The 22911-nt window shown below is 36.3% G+C and overlaps 1 pseudogene across 1 annotated transcript in view; it reads left to right on the top strand.

Annotated features, from left to right (window-relative positions):
• The first annotated feature begins 1853 nt into the window (after positions 1-1853).
• The window catches only part of LOC311604104 (high mobility group protein B1-like), a 33276-nt pseudogene continuing 12218 nt past the window's right edge, over positions 1854-22911 (top strand). The window contains exon 1 of the transcript in view: positions 1854-1929. The product of the transcript in view is annotated as a high mobility group protein B1-like (transcript). The remainder of the gene's footprint in view (positions 1930-22911) is intronic.

Raw genomic sequence — 22911 nt, 5'->3', positions numbered from 1 at the left:
AGAATTTTCCAGCTGCGTGCAGGCTCCCTTTCTATGACCCCAGTCCTACATTGCCTTGTGTTTCTATAGAATTATTAATAAGCACGGGTAAAGGAAATTGAAATTCATGAAAGTGTGCCTACATTATTTCTATAAAATCAAAAAGTACTGCAGCCATTAAGATTTAAAATGAATATGTGCACTTTTTTATTAATAATTATACCTATTTAAGACAGCCATTACTTCAATAATGTGATTTTAATGAGGAAAATACATGAGAATGCTATGAATTTCCTTTCTATTACATTAACAAACCCTTTTGCTGCCTGTAATGTGGGTGTCATTAATAGGGAAAATCAATTAAAGTCAACCAAAGTTGATGAGAACCAAAGAGTAACTTTAATTCACATGTAGTGCTTGCCATGAGACTAATAGAAAATGGCACACAGGTCTGTGGCAATGCAGTGTGTCATAAATACTCAAGGTGGTGACTATTAATACTTCATTCTCGAAGGCACACATTTCATTCCATTCCATTCTTTTTTGTCAATGTAACAAATATGAATGTGAAATTAGTGTGGGGAAATATTTTAATTTTAAAATTTGAAATAATACCATAAACAGAAAATTTATAAAGTAAAACTCTAAAGTATTGTTATAAATAAGTCTTGTAAAGCCTTACCCAGATTTCTGAAGACTACTTTTAAATCATTTTCTTTTTTGTTCTTTTTTAAATTTAAGTAATTTATTTAGACAACATCTCAGTTGTTATCCCCTCACTTGTATCCCCCCTCCCCACCTCTTTTACCCTATCCCCCTCCCATAGATCTGTCACAGAAAGGGATGCTCTCCCCCACCATATGATCACAGCCTATCAGGTCTCATCCTGGTAGCCTACTTACTTTTCCTTTTCCTTTGTTTCTCTGTATTCATCTCTATCTGTGTCTCTGTCTCTCCCTTCTGTCTGCCTGTCTGTCTCTCTCTCTGTGTCTTTCTGTATCTTTCTGTCTCTGTCTCTGTCTCTGTCTCTCTCCCTCTCTCCCTCTTCCTCTCTCTCTCTCTCTCTCTCTCTCTCTCTCTCTCTCTCTCTCTCTTCTCTCTCTCTCTCTCTCTCTCTGTCTCTGTCTCTCTCTCTCTGTCTCTCTGTCTCTGTCTCTGTCTCTGTCTCTCTCTCTCTCTCTCTCTCTCTCTCTCTCTCTCTCTCTCTCTCTCTCTCACACACACACACACACACACAATCTTTTCTGAACTGTTCAGTCATTGTCTCCTTTAAATCAAAATATTTTCTAATAATACAGGTATTGTTATAAATAGTACAATGATCAAAATTGAACTATAATACTGTATTTGTATCCAAAATACACACTTTATTGAAGTTTCTCTTAGCAGTACTTTTATAACAACACTATATTTAACTTTATATATTCATGTGTTCCTGAGGAACCTTAAGACTTCAAAATTACTATTCTTCTCAATTTTTCTCTCATTTTTCCCTAGGAAATCTTGGAATATAGTCTCTTAGACACATTTAATTTTATCTTTTCCCTGACTCGGTGGCTTGATTTATATAATTTATAACCCTGGCTCATATATAAGTCATTCATTTTCTTTCTTTTCTGAACATTCACCTGCTGACACCTAAAAGCAAACAGGAATAAATAATTCATGCATGGCAAGCATGTTTAATTTACGAAGTTAGACGTGCATTTGTAAGGTTGTGTGCCTGCTGACACTGCCTTTACTAATTTTTAATAAGATGGTGAGAAGCCTGGAAACTGTATCAGATTCCTGAGGACCGAGGTGCAGAACTAACACTCAGTGTTCTGTTTAGAGCACTATGTATTCACAGAAGGTTCATCCTGGGAGCTACGGGGATGCAACGCAAGGGCGCATGTGAAACATGCTTCACACTGCAGCTTTGTGTGGTATTTTATGGGCAGCGTCGTATTTGTAATATTTTAATGTTAGTGGCACATACTGCACAAAGCAAGTGTGTGCAGTGACTCAGACTTTATTCCTTAAATAAAAATAGATTTAGAGTCTTGTGTGAAGAAAATACCATTATTTTTTACTGTTCTTTTATAGTCTTGTAGTGGCTTTCTAGCAAAGCTTAGCCTAAGGGCTACTAGATCCTTAAAAATACCAAGTATTAAAAAAGTTCTGAAGTCTTTTATATGCTGTAACTTGAAAAATACCTGTGCACTTTCACCCAAGGGAAGCCTTTTGTCAAATGTTTTCATTAATGTGAAGTTGAGTGCATGCATTTAATGAAAAGAACACATAACTTTTTTTTTACACATTTTTATTGAAAATTAAAAATAATTCCTATTACATCTCATTTTCTATCCCATCCCATGCATCCTCCCATTCCTCCCTCCCTCCCACTTTCACCCCAATCCCCCTTCCCTATGACTGTGGCTGTGGGGGACCTCCTCCCCCTGAATATGGTGCTAGGGTATCAAGTCTTTTCTTGGTAGTCCTCTATCCTTCTTCCGAGTGCCATTGGGCCTCCCCCACAAAGGGACATGGCCAAATATCAGGTACCAGAGATCCTGTGAAAGTCAGTCCCCAGTCTCCACTTAGCTGTGGAGAATGTTCTGTCCCTTGGCTAGATCTGGGTAGGGGTTTGATGATGACTGCCCGTTTTGTCCATGGTTGGTGCCTTAGATCAAGCAGAATCCCTGGGCTCAGATCTAGCCATCATAATGTTCTTCTTGTAGGTTTCTAGGACCCTCTGGGTCCCCCTACTTGCCTATCCTCTATATTTTCCTCATCTAGAGTCTCAATAGGATGTCCTCACCTCTATCCCCGTTTCCTGGTAGGTGCAGACTTTCACGGGACCTGTCCCTTGGGCTAGTGTCCGGTAATAAGTGAGTATATACCATTTGACTCTTTCTGCTTCTGGGTTAGCTCACTCATTATGATCATTTCTAGTTCAATCCATTTGTCCACAAATTTTGGAAAATCCTTGTTTTTAATAGCTGAGTAATATTCCATCGTGTATATGTACCACAGTTTCTTTATCCATTCTTCTACTGAGGGGCACTTAGGCTGTTTCCATGTTCTGGCGATTATGAATAAGGCTGCTATGAACATGGTTGAGCAAATTTTCTTGTTGAAGAACACATAACTTTTATATATAACTTTGTTTTACCGTTAAACCATTCATACAAGACATACATAAGTTACAGAGTTTATTTATGTTTTAATCACATTGTGTTTATCATAATACAAAATAAGGCTATTAATTATCAGAACAATTTTTAAGAAACTGAAATGATATATTTCAAATATTGCAGAGATATATTATTATTAATAAGTAACTTGAAATTATTTCTTAGGTTAAAATATGTACACTTTCACAGGATTCTCAATTTAGAAAACCTTTGACATCCAAAAGGATCTTCTACCTACTCTGAAGAAATTCATTTATCTGTGCTGCTGATTTCAAACTCTTTGGAGCCTTAACTAAAACTAAATAAATAAGTGAGTCAACACAAAGTGTAAGAGTAAGCAGCTGAGCCCCACAACCCTCCTCACCCTGGGTGCCGAGCCCAGCTGGGAGCCAGAATGATGTCTGTGGTACATGTTACCACCGAGGGCCATGCAGATGTCTGCAGTCTGTGCTGCAGCCTAAGCCACGTTGATATCTGTAGGCCATGTTGTTGGAAGGAGGAAGAGAAGGAATATTGGTGTGTCCTTTCTTCAGCTGGGGGCCACATCAGAGTCTTAGGCCCCACTGCGGTGCAGTCAGGGTCCCTGTTGATGCTGTGGTATGAGTTATAACGAAAGTTGTACAGATGATGCTCATGGTCTGTGCTGCAGTCCGAAGCCATATCGATGTCTGTGAGCTGCACTCCAAGACTGTGTTGCAGCTAAGGTCCCTGTTGATGTGTGTTACCTCAACTACCATCTGAGACCATGTTGATGTCTGAGTTTTGGGCTGCTCTGGAGGGCCTTGTCTAGGTCAGCTGTGTTCTGTCTCCAGACCCAGCTGTGTTCTGTCTCCAGAAACCGTGTGGAGTCCCATGATATGTGCTCCCTCTGACTGAGAAGAGCAAGGAGGATACTTTTGCTGCCATATTAATAACTGCAGACACACACACACAGTTGAGAAGATGGGATATGGACTGTTTCTGTGACAACCCCTACCCACTCCAACCGGTCCCTGCCGCTGCCGCTGCCGCTGCAAAAACATTAACAGCCTAGATAGGAAAGCACCAAAGAGAACTCCTAAAACGTTGATGGGAATGCTAGAGTAGCTCTCCATAACTGATGGCTTCTGGCAGAGGTGTGGAAGGGGAAGGATTCAGTTCTCAAGGGACAGCCCACTGGGGGTTTGGTCATGCTACAGTGAGTACAGTATATAGATAACAGAAAGTGGACTTGACATTCTTCTTCATATTTGTAATTTTTACTTGTTCGTGGGTAGGAGGTCACAGATGGGGCAGACATGATAGGACTTGGAAGGAATGTGATTGGGGTGCATGATGTGAAACTCCCAGAGAATCAAAAAAAAAAAAGTATTGGTGATGAATGAATGAATAAGTTTGTGCTAATATTCTCAGAGTGGAAGTCAAAGAGAAGTTGCTGACTTTTCTACTTTGAAGCGCGAGCCGGTGCTTTGGAGATTTCTCACACTGTGAGAGGCAGAGCCAGACCCACAGCTCTTGGAGCTTCAATGTTCGAAGGTGACGTCATAGGCCCTGGATCACAGCTGTGCGTTTACTTTGTCTTTCCTTTGCTCGTTTTATGCTCTTTCCTTATCAAGTGCCATCACATGTCCCCAAGTCATACAATGGAAGCACAGATAGGAATCATTCAGTGTTTCAGTGGCACGTAAAATTCTCTAGGGATGCCGCACTTCTGGCTGCTTCCCAAGTGGTCCAGTCTCTGCCACGCTCATCTCAGGTAATGTTTGTACAAGAAGAGCAACATTAAAATGAAATGTAATCTAACAGCACAAGGATAATTAAAACATTTTGAACACCTCGTGCTCATAGGAATTTTTATTACTTGTTGATTCCTAAAGATTTCAGCTAAATCAATGTGTCAATAGGTAAACTATTGTTCTTCAACTGCCAAACCACTGTCCTTGCTCTAGATATGCAACTAGATTTCTATAAATTCCATTTGCCCTGGTCACTTGAAATTGTACATTGTGCATGATGAAGAACACTGAACGATGAGAAAGAGATTTACATATTCCTATTTATTCTCTCCCTTCTCTCTCTCTCTCTCTCTCTCTCTCTCTCTCTCTCTCTCTCTCTCTCTCTCTCATGTCCTATGAATGGCTGAGGGCTCTGGTGCAGCAGATGTTGATAGTAAAAGCTTCTCTAGTTACTCCTGCAGCCAGTTACAAAACCCTTGCATCAAGGGCATCGGGAGATCATAACATCAGTGTGGACAACCCGTGCTGCCACACTTCCATGTGTAGTTTCCTACTCCTTTGGTGAGATAAGACACTAAAAAGTAAACAAATTTATCCTTAGAATGCTAAGCAAGTCGCTACAGTGTGAAGTCCTTCATCTGGTCTTTTTTGTGATCCCAGCCCAAATGTTTCTTTTCTTTGCCAATCCTAGCTATGATATCTATGGTTTTGTGTTCCTTCTCCTTCCCCAGTATTCCAAGCAATGTGTAGCCAGTTTCTTGTATTACATTATCTTCTTCGACATTCCCTATAACACTTTCTGAATCCCAACTTGATTGAGTGATGTATGACAATCACAGTTTCCTGTTCACTAATGTAACTTCATCAATAAATGTTTTGCCGTTGTTACAGTGGCACACAAGAGAAATCTCAGTGTGTATATGGCAAGGTCAGGAGACCCTTGAATTGCAGCAAAGCTTGTGCTGCCATAGTTGGGTCACACTCTCTAAAACAAAACAAATGTAGATGTGTGTCAACAAACAAAACAGCAAAAGTTTGGTGTTGTGCTTTCATCTGTAAATGTATAAAATGCTTTATAACAAAATAAACAGATGATCTGGATTTTATATGGAAATCTTGAAAAATTGTGTAGCCTTCGTTGACATATCATAAGATACAATGTTGATAGGGATGGAACAGAGTGGATTATTTTTGTTGCATATCTCCATGACATATGTAATACTTTATAAATAATAAAATATCTTACTATTAATTTATTTTAAAATTTCACATATCTGTATTCTATTGACATCATTTTTTACCTCCAACCATTCTCATGTTCCTTTTCCTAATGTTTCTCAAATTCATGGCTTCTTTCACTTGAATTATTACAGTTTCATAAATACATATATACCATTTAGTGCTGCATCAAGGAAGAAGTGTGAAAATCTTTTAAGTGTTAGAGAATCAGAACATTTGCTGTCAGTTGTGATATATACATATATCGCATAATCTCTCAACAATTTTAAACAAGATCTGACCAATGCCACTGCTAACATTCCAATGTGGATGGGGAAAATCTCTGAATGTCCAACCCCTAGATGAAGAGCAGTAACTAATTAAATAACTGCTTAGCATCTGTTTTCATCAGGGATGAGCCCCATAACTGTCCCGTATCATGTGGTAAGTGCTAAACACACACATGTATGTATACATATATATGTTTCATATTTTAATGCTGGGTTTCTCTACAGATACACATACACACACACAGCACGACACACACACACACACACACACACACACACACACACACACACACACACACACGTGCGTGTGTGTGTGATCTTTCGGTTTTTCCATCATTTTTATATGCTGAAAAGAGCAGTTACTTTTATTACTTTTATTTAACAGTTCAGGTACTTTGCAGCCCTCAGCAATTCAAGTGAATTTTCAGTGTACTTGAGACATTAGGAATTTCAGCAGAGCTACTAGGAAACTGGACCCAATTGGCAAAATACATGCAGAATTTAAAGAGCACGTATGACAGGATCTCTCTGACCTCATTGGTTTTGTTCTCCACCCGTGGTGATCGACCCTTCCCTAGGCTTATTTTTCCTTCTGGCCGTGTGTATTCTGTTTAATTTTTGATCATGAAAAGATACTAATTTCACAGGTAGGGCACCAAGGCCTTCGTAACTTCCATAGTTGTTTGTTTTTCTTCCCTGACACCCATTTGTGTTCTTTGTTGTAAAGCTCTGATTTCACTCCACAGAAACTTTGTTGGTTCCATCTTCAGGCAGGGACCAATTCTGCTATGAACATCTGTCTGCAGAAGTGGATTGTTTAATCTCTGTAATATGTGGCTTCCCTTTCTCCATTAGAATTAAGAGCTACAAGTGTTTACTTTTTCCTTATAATAATGAAGTAATCATTCAACTGGAATTTTTCTTTTCAACTTATTCCTATGCCCAAAAAGATAAATTATCAATAAGATATTATAAATGGAAATTAAGACTACAGTGACATTTTAATTTATTTTGTATTAAAAGCATCATTCAAAAGCAGAGATAACTTCTACCACACTCTCCAATTTTATGCCAGGTTGTTGTTTACCTTGTTTAAGCCAACAGCTGCATCTGCACTTGGTATTTGCAGATAATCCACATAAATAAAATGTGTGTTAACACCTTCTCAAGGCTATGGTTTGTGGAGAGCTGCTTCTAAACACTCAATCAGTAATCTCTTGTGATAAGTCACTGAAACATGCTGTATAATGTTTTTAAATCACATTGTAGCTAAAATAAATGCATTATCTTCTAAAATTTGATGACTTTTTTGTAGTTGAGTATTTACTTTGAAAGGAAAGGAGCTGGAGTTCATTTCAGGGTTAAAAAAAAGGTGGGAAGGATAAGGGGAAGAAAAGAAAAGAAATAGAGACTAGGAGAAAAGAGAGACAGAAAAAAAAGGGGAGAAAGAAAAGCGAAAGTAAAATTGTGGTATTAAGAAATGCAGTAAAATGTTAATTTACAATGACCTTTGAGAAGTAATCTTCCCAAAGTTCAAGTACACTTGCATTAAAAGACTGTGCTCTTTAAATGGGCTACAGTGTAATATATGGATGACTTACACTGGTTTTCTTAGTGATTACATTTGGGGGTTGAGTTCATAAAAGGTCTGCCAGTTTATAAGTAAAATACAATTAGGACTTATTTCCTGGATTATAAGAATGCCTAAAGTACTATAAACACTATCTCAAAAAAATCTTGAAGTAGAAAGGTCAGTTTTAAAGAAGTCTAAATGAGAGGAAACAGAATTATCAGAGAACTCTGAACAAAGTGTGGACCAGAACTATGTGGAGTCAGTTCTCAGAATGTTTAACACTGTTTCCGCAGATTATCCTAGCTTTGTTTCTCTCCTTACATGTCTTAGCTGAGGTTTCTATTGATGCAATGAAATACCATGACCAAAAAGCAAGCTGAGGAGGAAAAGGTTTATTCAGCTTACACTTCCACATTGCTGTTCACCACCAATGGAAATCAGAAGAGGAATTCAAACAGAGCAGAGTCCTGGAGGCAACAGCTACTGCAGAGGGATGGAGGGGGGTGTTGCTTACTGGCTTGCTTGCCATGGCTTGCTCAGCCTGCTTTTTTGTAAAACCCAGGACCAGACCAGTATTGCACCACGCACCATGGCCTGAACCCTCCTCCATTAATCAATAATTGAAAAAAATGCCTCAAAGCTGGATCTCATGGAGGCATTTTCTCAACCGAGGCACCTTCCTCTTTGATGAGTCTAACTTGTGTCAGGTTGACACACAGAAACAGACAGTACAAACTTTGTATGGACGCAGGAAGGAGGGACAGGGTATCTACACCCAACACTGTATGTCCTTATCTTTTATAATTCTATGGTAAAAGAACAGCTGGTACTATTGATTTTATATATCAACGTTTATTACAAGATTATGATTGGCTCTGTTTAAACCAAGGGATTTTTTTTTTGTTCTGGATAAATCACTATCAACTACAAAAGAAGTGTTTTTAAAAACATTATTCTCTTTTATTTGTTTTTGAGAATCCATATATCCAGATGAGACCTGACAAACTGTGGTCAGATTGTGGGGGAAGAAGGCCCCACCTGTCAGAGGTCTTGGAGAGGGGAATAGGGCTCAAGAGGGAGGACGGATAGGAATGGGAAGAGACACTCAAGGAGATAACAGTCAGGATGTAGGAGTAATAAATTATAATAAATAAATAAATAAATAAATAAATAAATAAATAAATAAAATGATTGTGGCCAAACTCTGCCAAGACAGGGTAAGCAAGTCATCAATAGTTCCTGCCTCATAAATATGTCTGTCAGATATATTGGGCCATAAGGCTGAAGATTGATGCTCTCACGTTATATAGAGTTTTGGGTGACTACTCAGGTAGCAAACTGTCTCTGTCATCTTCTCATTTGGAAAGCTACTCACCTGCACTCCCAGTGTACTCAGGTAACCGATTTTATTCCTTCTCAAGTCTCTGATGAGGTTGAAGATCAGACAGTTTATTGCTATAATTAAGCTTAGGTGTTTAGGAGTTAAGATGTTTATAGGTTTAGATACATGTTTTAAGTTGATAATGACAGTTATGATAAATATTGATTTACATTAAGAATTTTAGACTCACCAAGATCAGAAAGATGTTTTCTTCAAGCCCTCCAAATATAAATAGCCAAAACACTAAGAATGTAACATTTATGTAATTCTTGACTATGTCATGCTTTTTCTCACTATAACTAGCTTATTGTATATATACATAATAATATAAATGAATATGTGAAAAATAAAAAATATTTTTTAAAACTAGGAGAAACCATATTCAAATACTGTGTTACATCATATCTAGCTGACTATCTACTCTATCCAAGTCATTTTGTGTCATGCTACTTGTCCCAAATTCATGCCTTCTTCCTCTAAATATATATATATATATATATATATATACATATATATATATATATATATATACATATATATACACATATATATACACACACATATATATACATATATATATACACACACACATACATATATTTGTTTTTGTGTGTGTGTGTGTTATTTAGGGTTATCAGTAAGGTAAAAAAAGAAAACCAATGTGAGACAAAAATATGCAAAAATACCATTGAGTTCATTTTGTGTTTGCCTTTTACTACTGGACATGGGTCCGCACTTACATGTGGTTTTATACTCCATGAGAATCTTTTGAAGAAAACTGATTTTTCTATTACAAATGGTGTGTCTTAGAGATACTTTCTTAGACATGGGATTTAATGTCCACTTTTCCCTCTTAGTGCTGGGACCTCATCTGGCTTGCACCTGTGCAACAACTGTTCATGTTCCAAGTCACCAGAAAGAACAATTCTAAAGCATAAATAATAATACTCAAAACTCAGCTCACAGTCTTCACACACAACCCTGAAGTTCAATTCAGGGTCAGACTCCCTGCAATAGCATTCTGGTCTATCACGTTTTGTTTTGTTTTGTTTTGTTTTGTTTTGTTTTGTTTTGTTTGAGACAGGGTTTCTCTGTGTAGCCTTGACTGTCCTAGACACTTTGTAGACCAGGCTGGCCTCAAACTCACAGCGATCCGCCTGCCCCTGCCTCCCATGTGCTGGGATTAAAGGCGTGCGCCACCACCACGCAGCTATATCAAGTGAATTTGGCTTCAAATCCCTGTAACACTAAGGATTTCAGTATTACAAATGTTATGGAAGGTGTTCTTGAAGTTGTTCCATAGAGAGTTGCTGTATGTGTCTGAACTTTCACAAGTGACATGTCCAATTCATAAGTGTTTTTTATCATGCAAATGTCTCCTCAAATTAAATATTGTGTTTCGCAGATAACAAAGATACAAAATTCAGTTATAATGTCATTTTGAGATTTGTGTTTGTGATAGTTTATTGGACTGTGTCAATTTGCTGAATATATATGAGCATATTGCAGGTTTTACTGACAAAAAAAGGAAACATGAGCTATTAATGTACTTGGGAATTTCCTAATTTTTGATATTTAAGTTTTAAACACATAGTGCTCAATACAGCGAGTAGAATAGTAATTCAAATTGTATTTTCACAAGGGAAAAATAGTAATGACACTGCATTCCAAATAGCTGAATATATATATATATATATGTATATGTATATAATGTATATATGTATATACATATATATATGTATATAATGTATATATATGTATATACATATATATATGTATATAATGAATTATAGTACAATACAGTCTCCAATGTCTGGCAAAAGACAATCAGCTTCTCAAAATCAGCCAAGCGCCTTTCAGCATTGCAGGAACAACTGTCCCCAACCTGACCCCCAGATCAACTGCCAGCAGCTGCCTCCAAATCAGCAAGGGAGAAGAGTATTTCCCTTTGCAAATGTTGAGGCCCACTTTCCTTTGAATCCAACATGCTACAGCTTTTCCTGTCTCAACATTTAGCTGTCTCTCCATTATTATTTTTTTTCTTTCATTATGTGCTGCAGACTGTCACTAGCTTTTATAAACTCAGGTTGAACAGGCTGAAGAAGTTCAATTCAGGGTCAGACTCCCTGAAACAGCATGAAATTGTGCATTGCTGGAAGTAGAGGTTTTCATCTTCATGGCAAGAGTTGTAAAACAGGATCATCTGGTCTTTGAACTATTTTTCTTCTGCCACAGATATTCAAGGGACTATTTGTAACTTTTCCTGCCTGAAAGTAGAAGCCATCAGTTGGTTAAGAGGATGGAGAAAGAATTATAAAGTACCACGGATTTAGACTTGATTTACTGAAGTTCTGCCTCTCTGACATGTTCAGTAAATTGTAATTAGTCCTTGTAAACTTAATATTCAGAGGCTTTTGGTTACTGGAGTGTGGCATGAAGGAATCAGTCATGCAAACCAGGGCAATATATTGATGCACATGTGGTACACACTTCAGTGATATTATTTCTGTTTGATTTGATGTTCTTTCTGCATAGCAATATTTTAGCAATTTTAAAAGCCTCTTTATAACTTACAACATAAAAATTCTTTTTAATAATATCATTTAGAAAAGAAATAGAACTTATGTATACAGAACTATGGAGATATTACAAAACTGTATTATACCACAATAGTTTTTGAAATCCTTTCAAATGGAGAGTGGTGATTACATAATTATTAACTTTATGAACATGTTTGATATATTCATTGTAGCATTTGCATTCAAAGAAAATCTTGCCTAATTGATTTTATTTTCTGACATAATGAGGAAATTATAATATACAGTACACACAAAATTTCTTGTGGTACTGGTAACATTTTTTTAAATCATGCAATGTCATTTGGCATTATTAGAATCCCTCTTGTATTTAGAAAAAAATATGGAAAGTCATATTATATTTCCTGTTTGGGGCACTTCAGTGTCTGTCTCTTAAACACTAATTATTCATTTAGAGTCTTAAGCATTATTTTAAGAGTTGAGGTTATAACATAGCATATCATTATGCATAAACAATGGTAAGGTTGTCCTGAGTAATCATGTGATGTCCATCTGCTCGTTCAGCTGAACTTCTTTTTTATTTTTTTCCTCAAAACCCAAAAGACAAGGAGTATTTATGATTCTGTGTCTGAGGTCCTGTACTGATATTCTTGTGGTATCTTATAATTCTTTAATTCATTATTTTGTCTTCATTATACAAAGAAAATCAAATTCACAAAGCACACATTCCCTTTGCAGTAAATATATATATATATATATTCTATGTTTCAAAATTATTTTCAAAAACCACTCAGAATCTATCTCGATCCTCAGAGTCACCAAAGATTTTACTTTCAGAAAAAAGAAAGGAAAAAAAATCCATTTGGCTTTTAAAAACAAAATTGTGTTTCCTAGCAGAATGTGACCTAATAATATTTTGTTATTCTTATTTCAGATAACCTTTGTTGTTTGATGTTTGATTGGGAATATATGCATTTATAATTTTAGGAAAACTTGCTTATTGGTAAAATAAAATCAGGTCTAACCCTCAAAATATTCAGAAGCCGTGATCTGTGAGAAAAAGTACATGTTAGTAAAGTAGGAGAACTGAAGACAAAAGTAAAATATTATCTTAGAGTGAAAGTAAGTTGAGTGTATGAATTAAAAAATTACTTATTATTTGACATTTATTTTAATATTTACTTTTACTCAAAATTGCCATTGTTCTCATAGCTGTATTTTCTCCACATATCTTTAGTCTCACACAAACAGTGAATTATTTGGGGTTCTTGATGCATCTACCTAGCAGTTTTGGTTTTGAGTATCTAGGCTCTTGGATTCTTTCTCTGTTTTCTTTGGAAATCATAGACTATTGAAATGTGTTATCAGGCACAATCTTTTTCAGAGAAACAGCATCTCGTGTATTAATAAACTCCTGACTCAACTTGTTTGCATTTCAACATGACTTAACCTCCTAGTTAGGTCACAAGTTCATTCTTTTGAGTACTTGAGCTATTTTCTGAGTGCTATCCAAAAACTATCAGCAAAAAGTGAGGAATCTGGTCACAAGTTTGAACCTATACTTAACAAAGATTCCCCCAAACGAAAACTTGGCAGTTCCACTGAATCAAACTGAAGAATGATGCCTCCTAAAACTGCACTACACTCCCACTGGGGTACGACCATCACAGTGACAGATCTGGGCTCCACATTATTATACATTACCAAACAGAAGCCCAAATTTCCATAGCTGCTATTAACAATGAAGTGGCAAGGGATAGAATTATTGTAAGACAGATCCATCTGTTGGAGACGGGGCTTGTTGTTGAAATATATTGTTGCTCAGTTGTAATAAACAGCCTTGTTTCTCCTGTAGTTATGGGAGCAAAATATAATTGAAAATGTTCAGAGCTAAAGGAATATGTCAAAGTCCTAGAACTAATTACTTACCACGCAGCCCAAGAACACCCACAACTGGACCATAAGAACAGCTTCTCTACTCTTAGTACTGCTAACACCATCCATTGTCTTTTATTCTTTTCTTATTCCCTTTAAAAGCTTTATTATATACGAAAATATTCTCACCTACAAAATATGCAATAATTATTATCACCGTTATCTACCTTTTCTTCACTAGATCTAATTTTAATATTTAAATCATATGCTATCTTGCCATCTTCTTTTGTCTTATTTCAATTATTTTGGGCTTACCTGCAGACTTAGTACAAGTTCTCTCTTAAATGACTCATCTTTAAAAGTATTTACTTAATTAACTAACTAATTAATTAAATGTGCATGTATATGTTCCTGAGTAAGTAGATATATGTGAGTGCATGTATATGTGTGTGTGTGTGTGTGTGTGTGTGTGTGTGTATGTGTGTATGAGTGTGTCCCATTTTCATGTAGCAGCTCATGGAAATCATAAGAAGGTATTGGATCCCTTGTAATTGGAATTTTAAATAGTACTGAGTCACAATGTTGGTGCTGGGAATTGAGCACAGGTATCTTGCCAGAGCTCTAGGTGTTCCTAAGGAATGAATATCTCCAGACACATCATTTATTTTTAATAAATAGGACATTCTCTTGTGTAAGTACACTACAATTATCACTACTAGGATTTAGATGAACAAAGGACTATTCACGTTTGTATTTCTCCATGAGTCCAGATTTTAAAAGCAGTATATCCTCCTACCTTCAATAAAGAAAAAATATTTCAAAAAACTTTTAAACTTTTTGTTTTAATGTTTTCAACCACAAATTTTCTACAGCAGGCACAGGAAAAAGCTACAGCCTCAGATGCATCTCATTATTTCTTAGATCCTTAACTGCTCTTAACTTAAAATGCAAGATTGTTCTTTGCACACTAGTCTCATGCAATTTACTATGCACTTTGAATAACTTGCCAGAGGTATTAAGGCTAAACTACTGTTCCAGAAATCATGATACCCTTACATGTCTTTGTGCATCACAGAAATACTCTAACCCTTAATTCTTCTCCTCACTTGCCTAATTCATCCTTGTGCTATGGGTCATAGCTAATATATCGGTGTGGATGAAAAATTTACTTGCTGACAGCAGGTAATAAATCCTTCAGTGGTTTTTACTATGTTATATAACACTGCTTTGAATGTACTTGCTTATGTACCAGATTTCCCATTTATATTAAGTTTCTGTAGTGCAGAAACCATGTGTCTTATCACCACCATATTTCTTTAGTTACTGAGTGCTTTCCTCCTGTTTAGTTCAATGAATGCGTAGTAGTGATATACAGTCACTCAACTGGGTAAAGCTGTGATTGAGTAAAGTGTGTAGGACTTAGGTCATTTCTAAGACAAAGAAGATAAAAAAAAATTACTAGTGCTATCTGGGATTGGGAATAATCTGCATGACATAATTGATTTGTCTTTTAAATGATTGTTTATGTGTTGAACTATTGTAACCCTGGACTAGGAGGTGGTGGTCACTGAGGGGTAGGCCAATTGCCATAGTGTGAAAAAAAACCAACAAATTGTGGAATTCTAAAACACACAAGGGGCCTGGAGGAAAAGAAATGGGTTGCATGTTTCAAAACAGCTGATAGAGATGATTTAAAATATTCGTATCACAAACAAATGGTAAACATTGTCAGTTTCAGATTGATAATTAATCTTTTTTTACTTAATGCAATTATTTATCAGAATACCACATGAATACCCAACCATGTACAGTAATCATTCATTGCATAAACTATGAATCATAATCATAGCTAATGATTATGTCAGAAATCACACTGAATGGACATACAGGTGTTCTATGTTATTAAGTAAATTATAAATGTGAAGTTCATTATTTTCAAAATTTTTTCATCCATATATTTGACCAATCATGGATCAAAAATACTAAGAAAATAATTTATTAGTACCCAATATGTACAGATATTTTCCCATCTTCATTCCCATCCCTAACAACCTGTTACATTAAGCTATTTGCATATCACTTTAGTATTCATTGACTTGGTCATGTTTCAACCTTGAACAGCAGAAAGTACAAAAATCAATAAATAATTTTGAAATAATGGATAAATATTATAATTATAAATAAAATTATTTTAGAAATGAATGAAGAGTTTTTATTAAATATTTCTATCAATCTGAAATGACTTCTGCTGGTTTGCAAAGGTAAACGTTAAACACTTTCAAACGTAAGGAGCTTACAAAGGAATGGTGATTGAAAGTATAAATAAAAAGCTTGTCCAGTGAGCAATGTAGTGCACTTGCAGAAGTGAGCCTACAGATGGGTATCACAGGCCTATTGTATAGGAGGGGGTGGAAAAATCATATATAGGAAAGGCTGTGATGTACTATTTTTCCAAGTGCAAACTTTAAGCTTTCTTTAGAACTTTAGAAATTACTTTTATGGGTGAAATGATTGGATGAACATGGTCATTTCTTGATTCTGTGACTCCACTTGACAATGGAGATGCCACTCATATTGGGCAAAGACAATTTTTAATAGAAGAATTTGAACTGTTTCAAGTGCCTAGTCCACTCACAAGGGACACATTCAAAGCTGGTCGAAATAATAGCATTCACTTTTTTTTTCATTGGTTTCTCGCTTATTTATTGACAACAAAGGTTGGTTGGTTTGTGTGTTTTTCTTCAGTTCATACCTAAGCTCCTTAGTTAAATTAAATTTAGTTTCAAAGAGTATAGCACATGGTAGTCTTTTTTCACAAATTTATGCATAATAAAAATCAAAATAGAAATGTTTTAACAATATCCAAATGGTTATCAATACATAGAAGTTGGATGATTCACTATAAAAATGTGTTTCTATCCAGAGGGTCCTAGAAACCTACAAGAAGAACACTATGATAGGCAGATTTGGGCCCAGGGGTCCCGCTCAAACTATGGCACCAGCCAAGGACAATACAGGCCGTAACTTCAAACCCCTACCCAGATCTAGCCAATGGACAGGACAGTCTCCACAGTTGAGTGGAGACTGGGGTATGACTTTCACACAAACTCTGGTGCCTCATGTTTGAGTGTCCCCTGGAGGGGGAGACCTGGTGGCACTCAGAGGAAGGACAGCAGGCTACCATGATGTTTGTAAGATGAACATTTATCTGGAAAAGAATGAAATTATCTTTAATTCTCTTCATGTACACTGACCAAGGGAAAATGTATTGAGGAGTAAATCCTTCCTTCCTTTCTTTCTTTCTTTCTTTCTTTCTTTCTTTCTTTCTTTCTTTCTTTCTTTTTTCTTTCCTTTTCAGGTCTCTCAGACAGGGCTTCTTTGTGTAACCTTGGCTGTCCTGGCCTCACATTGTAGCCCAGGGAGGCCTCAAACTCACAGAGATCCACCCACCTCTGCCCGCTTTGAGTGCTGGGACTGAAGTTATGTTACAGATGCCCAGCCATAATTTCTTAATTATAAAAACAAAAACAAAAGCAGAATAAAAAAAGAAAACTATAAGCAAAGAAAAGAAAGCATAAATGTTAAAAATGAGTTAAGCTCAAAACCGTATTTGCAACTACAATAATAAAGAGCCAAACACCTTTTAGCAGTTATTGAAATAACTGGGTAAAGAACTTTGATTGAGCTGAGTGGTGGTGGCAATCACTTTTAATCCCAGGACTCATGGAGGTGGAGGAAGTCAGATCTCTGAGTTTGAGGCCAGCTTGGTCTACAGAGTGAGTTCCAGGACAGCCAAGGCTACACAGAGCAACCCTGTCTCAAAATAAAACAAAACAAAAACAAACAAAAAAGAACTTTCATTGACATGTATTTAAGGGAGACATAGGATAGTCAATGGATATATGAAAAAGTACTTCTTACCATTAATCATAAGGGAAATTAGTTTTAAAGTGACACATGATGCCTCTCTCCTGACTGAAGAAATGTGTATTACCAGCAAAATAGAAAATAACATCGAGAAAATGACACCTGCTCTGGTCTAATGATGATGTGACCCACCAAATGCTTGGCTGTCAGTGAATGGACTTTTTGATCATGGGGCTTTTAATAAATTAATAGCCTGATAATTTCATAAGTCACAATTTTCTGGAAGTTTTGCACAGTGGTAGAAATAGCCAGTAAGAGTCCATAGTTAGAACCAGTAGTTTCCTGAGGATGTGTCTATGAAGAACACAAATTAATCATGTGATTCTACTCACCCTATCTTTTAAATCATAATCATCATTTTTGTCATTTTCCTTGTTTTTTTCCTTCTCCTCTGGACTCTTTCTCCTTTTCCATGAATTGAGCAGTTGTGTTTCTCCAACCATATTGGTCATGGTGTTTAGCACATAGTCCTGAAACCCCTGTGATCGTGAAACCAAAGGATAGATTTCACCTTATGTTTCATTATACACAATACTTGTACCTTTACTTTAGCAAAAAGTACACATAAAGTCATGTATTACTTAGGGTTATAGGTAGGTGTAGAGAAATTTTAATCTAGCTACCTGACTGTTCTGGCAAGGAGGTAAGAAATAACATCCAAAAAATTCTTGTAGGTCTGTGTGATCCGGTTGGAATGCAGACTTGCCACACATCTTTTATCCCCCTGACAGGAATACAGATACACACTTTTAATCTCTCTGGCTAGAATACAGACACACCTTTAGTACATACCTTTAGTCCCAAATAATAACCTCTAATTGAAGGGCAGACTAAGTGACAAATCAGAGGAAGATTTGACAGAATTAGTCAGAGATAGGATATGCCCAGCTCTCATGAGCCAATAAAGAGAAGCTGCTTGAGAGAAGTTTAAGGATAGAGAGAAGTTGAGTTTGGAGCAATGTTGTGGTTAATTTACCAGTATGGCCTAATGAAGTTTTTTATTAGGCCTATAATTATGATTATAACAGTATTTCTTAACCCAGCAACAATCAATCAAGACACAGACACCTGTTATATTTTAAAATAGACTTAGTTAACCTGGGGCAGGGCCAATATTAATTCCTAAACTACTTCTCATACCTGCCCCAATCCCATGCCATCTGCTTTTAATAATTTCAATCAAGCTACCTCCCATCCATAATTCCAAATACTTGCTAACGCTGGCCATGTGCTTCTCTTCCACATAACCCATGATGACACAGCCTCCTTCTTCCTCTTCTCCTGCAGTCTCTCTCCTCTCAAAATTCTGTCTGTCTCCCCTAGCCCTAGAACCTTAGCCACACCTATCCCATTTGCCCTACCCAGACGTGATGGCCTTTTATTGGTCAAACAGATTAGGCTCTTAGGCAAAGTACAGGTGGAACAGAGAAATCAAGCAGTAATATGGATCAAAATACATCAGACCAAGTTCCAACAGTGAAGTTCAGTTGAGTGCAGTTGAATTCAATTGAATTTGTGCAGTTCTGTTCAGTTCACGTAGTCAGTGCAGTTCAGATCATGGAGTTCAGAGGCAGTTTTTCCAAGCAGAGTAATTCAGTGAGAAGCAAGAGAAGCCAGTTTGAATTAATCAGCTTGGAGAGGAGTTTGGGCCCAATAGCTGAGTTGAACCAACCACCTGGAGTTCAGAAATTGATAGAAACATTGACTTTATTCATCAGTAAGACTTGGACGCTGAAATATTTTAGACCTAGGTAGGCAGATGGAAGCTAAAGCTGAAACTTTAAAAGTCCTGGCTTGCAGAGATTGTATAGAGGCTAGAAGCTTCCAGGCCTCAACCTAGTAATAGTTAGAACAGAGAAAGAAAAGCTCTTGGCTCCTCTCAATCCATGTATGGGTAAAGCTTGAGTACAGGGCTCTCATCCCAACATTGAGGGAATTAAAAGCCACATTTATAGGTATGTTCTGAGAAATGTGCCAAGAGATGATTTTATTTTATTTATTTTTTGCAAGTACTGAACAGTATATTATCTGCCACTTCACTGGGCAACACATATATCATTATATATGCTGTCCATGTTGGCTCAGGAATTGACAGGCAGCACATGACTATTTATATAAATCATTTTCAAACTTTTGTTTAAATTTTAAATCAAAGAATTCAAAGACTTTTTAAAATGGAGAATGAGATAAATGATGGGCCTTGAAGTCTGTTTGTATTCAAACATCAAATACTGACAGACTTTTGAAAACCTACTTTGCTTGTGTTAGCAGGGACTACTACCATGTGTCTCTGACATGCAACTGTAAGGTCTCTCAACAAGGTTTTCCTCTTACTACCATAAAAACACATGTCAGTTTTTTGAGTAATAAAAGCATATTTAAATGCCATATTCTGTAGGTCTCTGAGGTTTTTGAAGACCTTATTTAATTATTTTACCTCATATATCTACAGAATCATATCTATGTACTAGACCTATAGTATATATTCTTGTGATAAAATTAGACTAGTTTTTGACATGAGCATGATTTGCACAAATATACAAAATTCAATACCATTGAATTAAAAAATAACAATTATGGCTTCTAATGTGGCAAACAAGTCACTGGGCAAAATGTCCTCATTTCTGCCACAGACAGAATTCTGCCTAAAATGGCCATGTTTAGATGCAGGCAGAGTTGACAGCCAAACTCTACCAAGACAGGATAAGCAAGTCCTCAATAGTTCCTGCCTCACAAATATGTCTGTCAGATATATTGGGCCAGAAGGCTTAAGATGATGCTTGAACGTCATAGAGAGCTGTCTCAGTCATTTTTTTTTTTTCATTTTGGAAGCTGCTAACCAGCACTCCAGGTTCACTCAGGCATTTACGTTTTATCCCTTCTCAAATCTCTGATGGTTTTGAAGACCAGATAGTTTAGTCTTTCAATTTAGTATGTTAGGGGTTAAGATGTTTTTAGATCTCATGAAAGCCTTCACTTACCAGGAAACTGGGGCAGAGGGAAGGACATCCTATGTGGACTCTAGATGAGAGAAGCATAGGAGAATAGCAAAATAGAAGGATCCAGAGGGTCCTAGAAACCTACACGTAGAACACTATGGTAGGCAGATTTGGGCCCAGGGGTCCCGCTCAAACTAAGGCACCAGCCAAGGACAATACAGGCAGCAAACTTTAAACCCTTACCCAGATCTAGCCAATGGGCAGAACATTCTCTACAGTTGAGTGGAGAGTCAGGTATGACTTTCTCACGTACTCTGGTGCCTCACCTTTGACCATGTCCCCTGCAGGGGGAGGCCTGGTGGCACTCAGAGGAAGGACAGCACATTACCAAGAAGAGACTTGATATCCTATGAGCATATAAAGGAGGAGGAAATCCCCCTCAGGAACAGTCATAGGGGAGGGGAATAAGGGGAAAATGGGAGGGAGGGAAGAATGGGAGGAAACAAGGGATGGGATAACCATTGAGATGTAACAAGAATAAATTAATAAAAAATTTAAGAAAGATGTTTTTAGATCAAAATAGATGATTTAAGTTAATAGAGATGAGATATAGATATCAATCTCCATCTAGAAGTTTAGACCCAGCAAGATAGGAAAGATGTTTACTTCAAGTTTCCCAAATAAAAATAGCCAAATCACTCTAAGAGCAGTATTTATATAATTCTTGATTGTTTCACGGTTCTTCCTGATGTATGTAGTTTATTTTTCTCATGTGTAATAATATAATGTATATGTTAAAAATAATAGAAAAATTTTCAAAAAAACCCACCCATGTTATTTTTCATGCTTTCTGATAAATATGAGATTCTTCCTTGCTACCCCCCAAAATTCTATTACATGAATAATACATCTTTCAATCTACTCTCAAATGTGTGTTCTATCATCAACTTCAACAATGAAGCCCAAAATTTCATTGGAATCTATAACATTTTGACTATGTGCTATTACCACTTGTCCTTTCACTGATTGTTTCCGATTGCTTTTTAAAATTGAAGCTATTATATAAACCACTGTATGATAGTCACATGATCAGTTCTTTTCTTTCGGGACAGAAGGAAGCTCTGAGTTAAGATTTGTGTGTTTCTAGTACTTCCTCTCTAGCTGTTTTCCTTGTCCTTAGAAAGTTGTCAGTTTTAATTTAAACAGATTAAAGATTCATGTAAATGGCAAAATTCTGCACTATATCACAATTACTTAATTATTAAATTTAGAGACTAATTATCACAGCCAAGAAATTTCATTAACAAAATTATAGCACTATGAGAAATTACTTTTTAAAATACTTATGTTAAAGACCTGACATTTTTATGATTTTATTTATTCAGTGTTAATACATACTAGGTCATCACCACACCAAGTTCCAACTCATGCTTCCATAAAATACACTTCTCATTAATAAATCCCACATGTGCCAAATAAATTGTTATCAGTAACTTCTGTAACCATAATCCTACTTAAATTCTCTGTCATTTCCTATAGCCTCAAATTTTATGTTGATTGCTGTGAAATGATTTGAATCCCCAAGTCGCTTCTCTACTGAAAATCTATGCCACACTTAGTTTATAAAATGTAGAGTGTCTCAGTTATTCATACCTCTTGAATACCATAAAGCATATTAGAGTTTTATGAATATGTACCAATTAATTTATTCTAGTATTACTTTATACATAATTATGTCTAATAACCTCCTATTACCTAGTATTAAATGTCTGTTACTGATTTGTTATATGAAACAATCTGAATATGAAATTAAATTGTATATATATATACATATATATATATATATATATATATATATATATATATATCACAAACAATTTAAATAATGTAAGGTAGAGAAATAAATTAGGAGTTTCTCAGGGGCAAGGAGCCCCTCATGACATTTTATATTTTAAACTAGTTCAACTTTATGTGTTCTTACAGACAATTTCATGAATAAGGGGACATACTTAAGTAACATATACACATGAATTTATATGCAGATAATATAGAAACATTTTTTTTCTAATAAGCTAGTACCATGAAGTATTCTTCTGTGCTTTATTTTTTCTCTAGGTGTCAAAGTTGGAGGCAGTATTTCATTCACTCCTTCCATACCCTGGCTTGGCTACACTTTCATATTTCCTTTTCACTATCACAATCCAACCTCACAAGGTAGCAGTTTTCACAGACTGCTTTTCAGTTATACAGTCTCCATAATACACAATACTCACCAATGCTTCTTGATGTCTTTGGGGAGGT

The sequence above is a fragment of the Acomys minous genome (assembly GCF_964271855.1).
Source record: "Acomys minous genome assembly, chromosome: 8".
NCBI classification, from domain to species: Eukaryota; Metazoa; Chordata; class Mammalia; order Rodentia; family Muridae; genus Acomys; species Acomys minous.
Note: the sequence above shows the minus strand (reverse complement) of the source record. Positions and strands in the feature narration are given on the sequence as shown.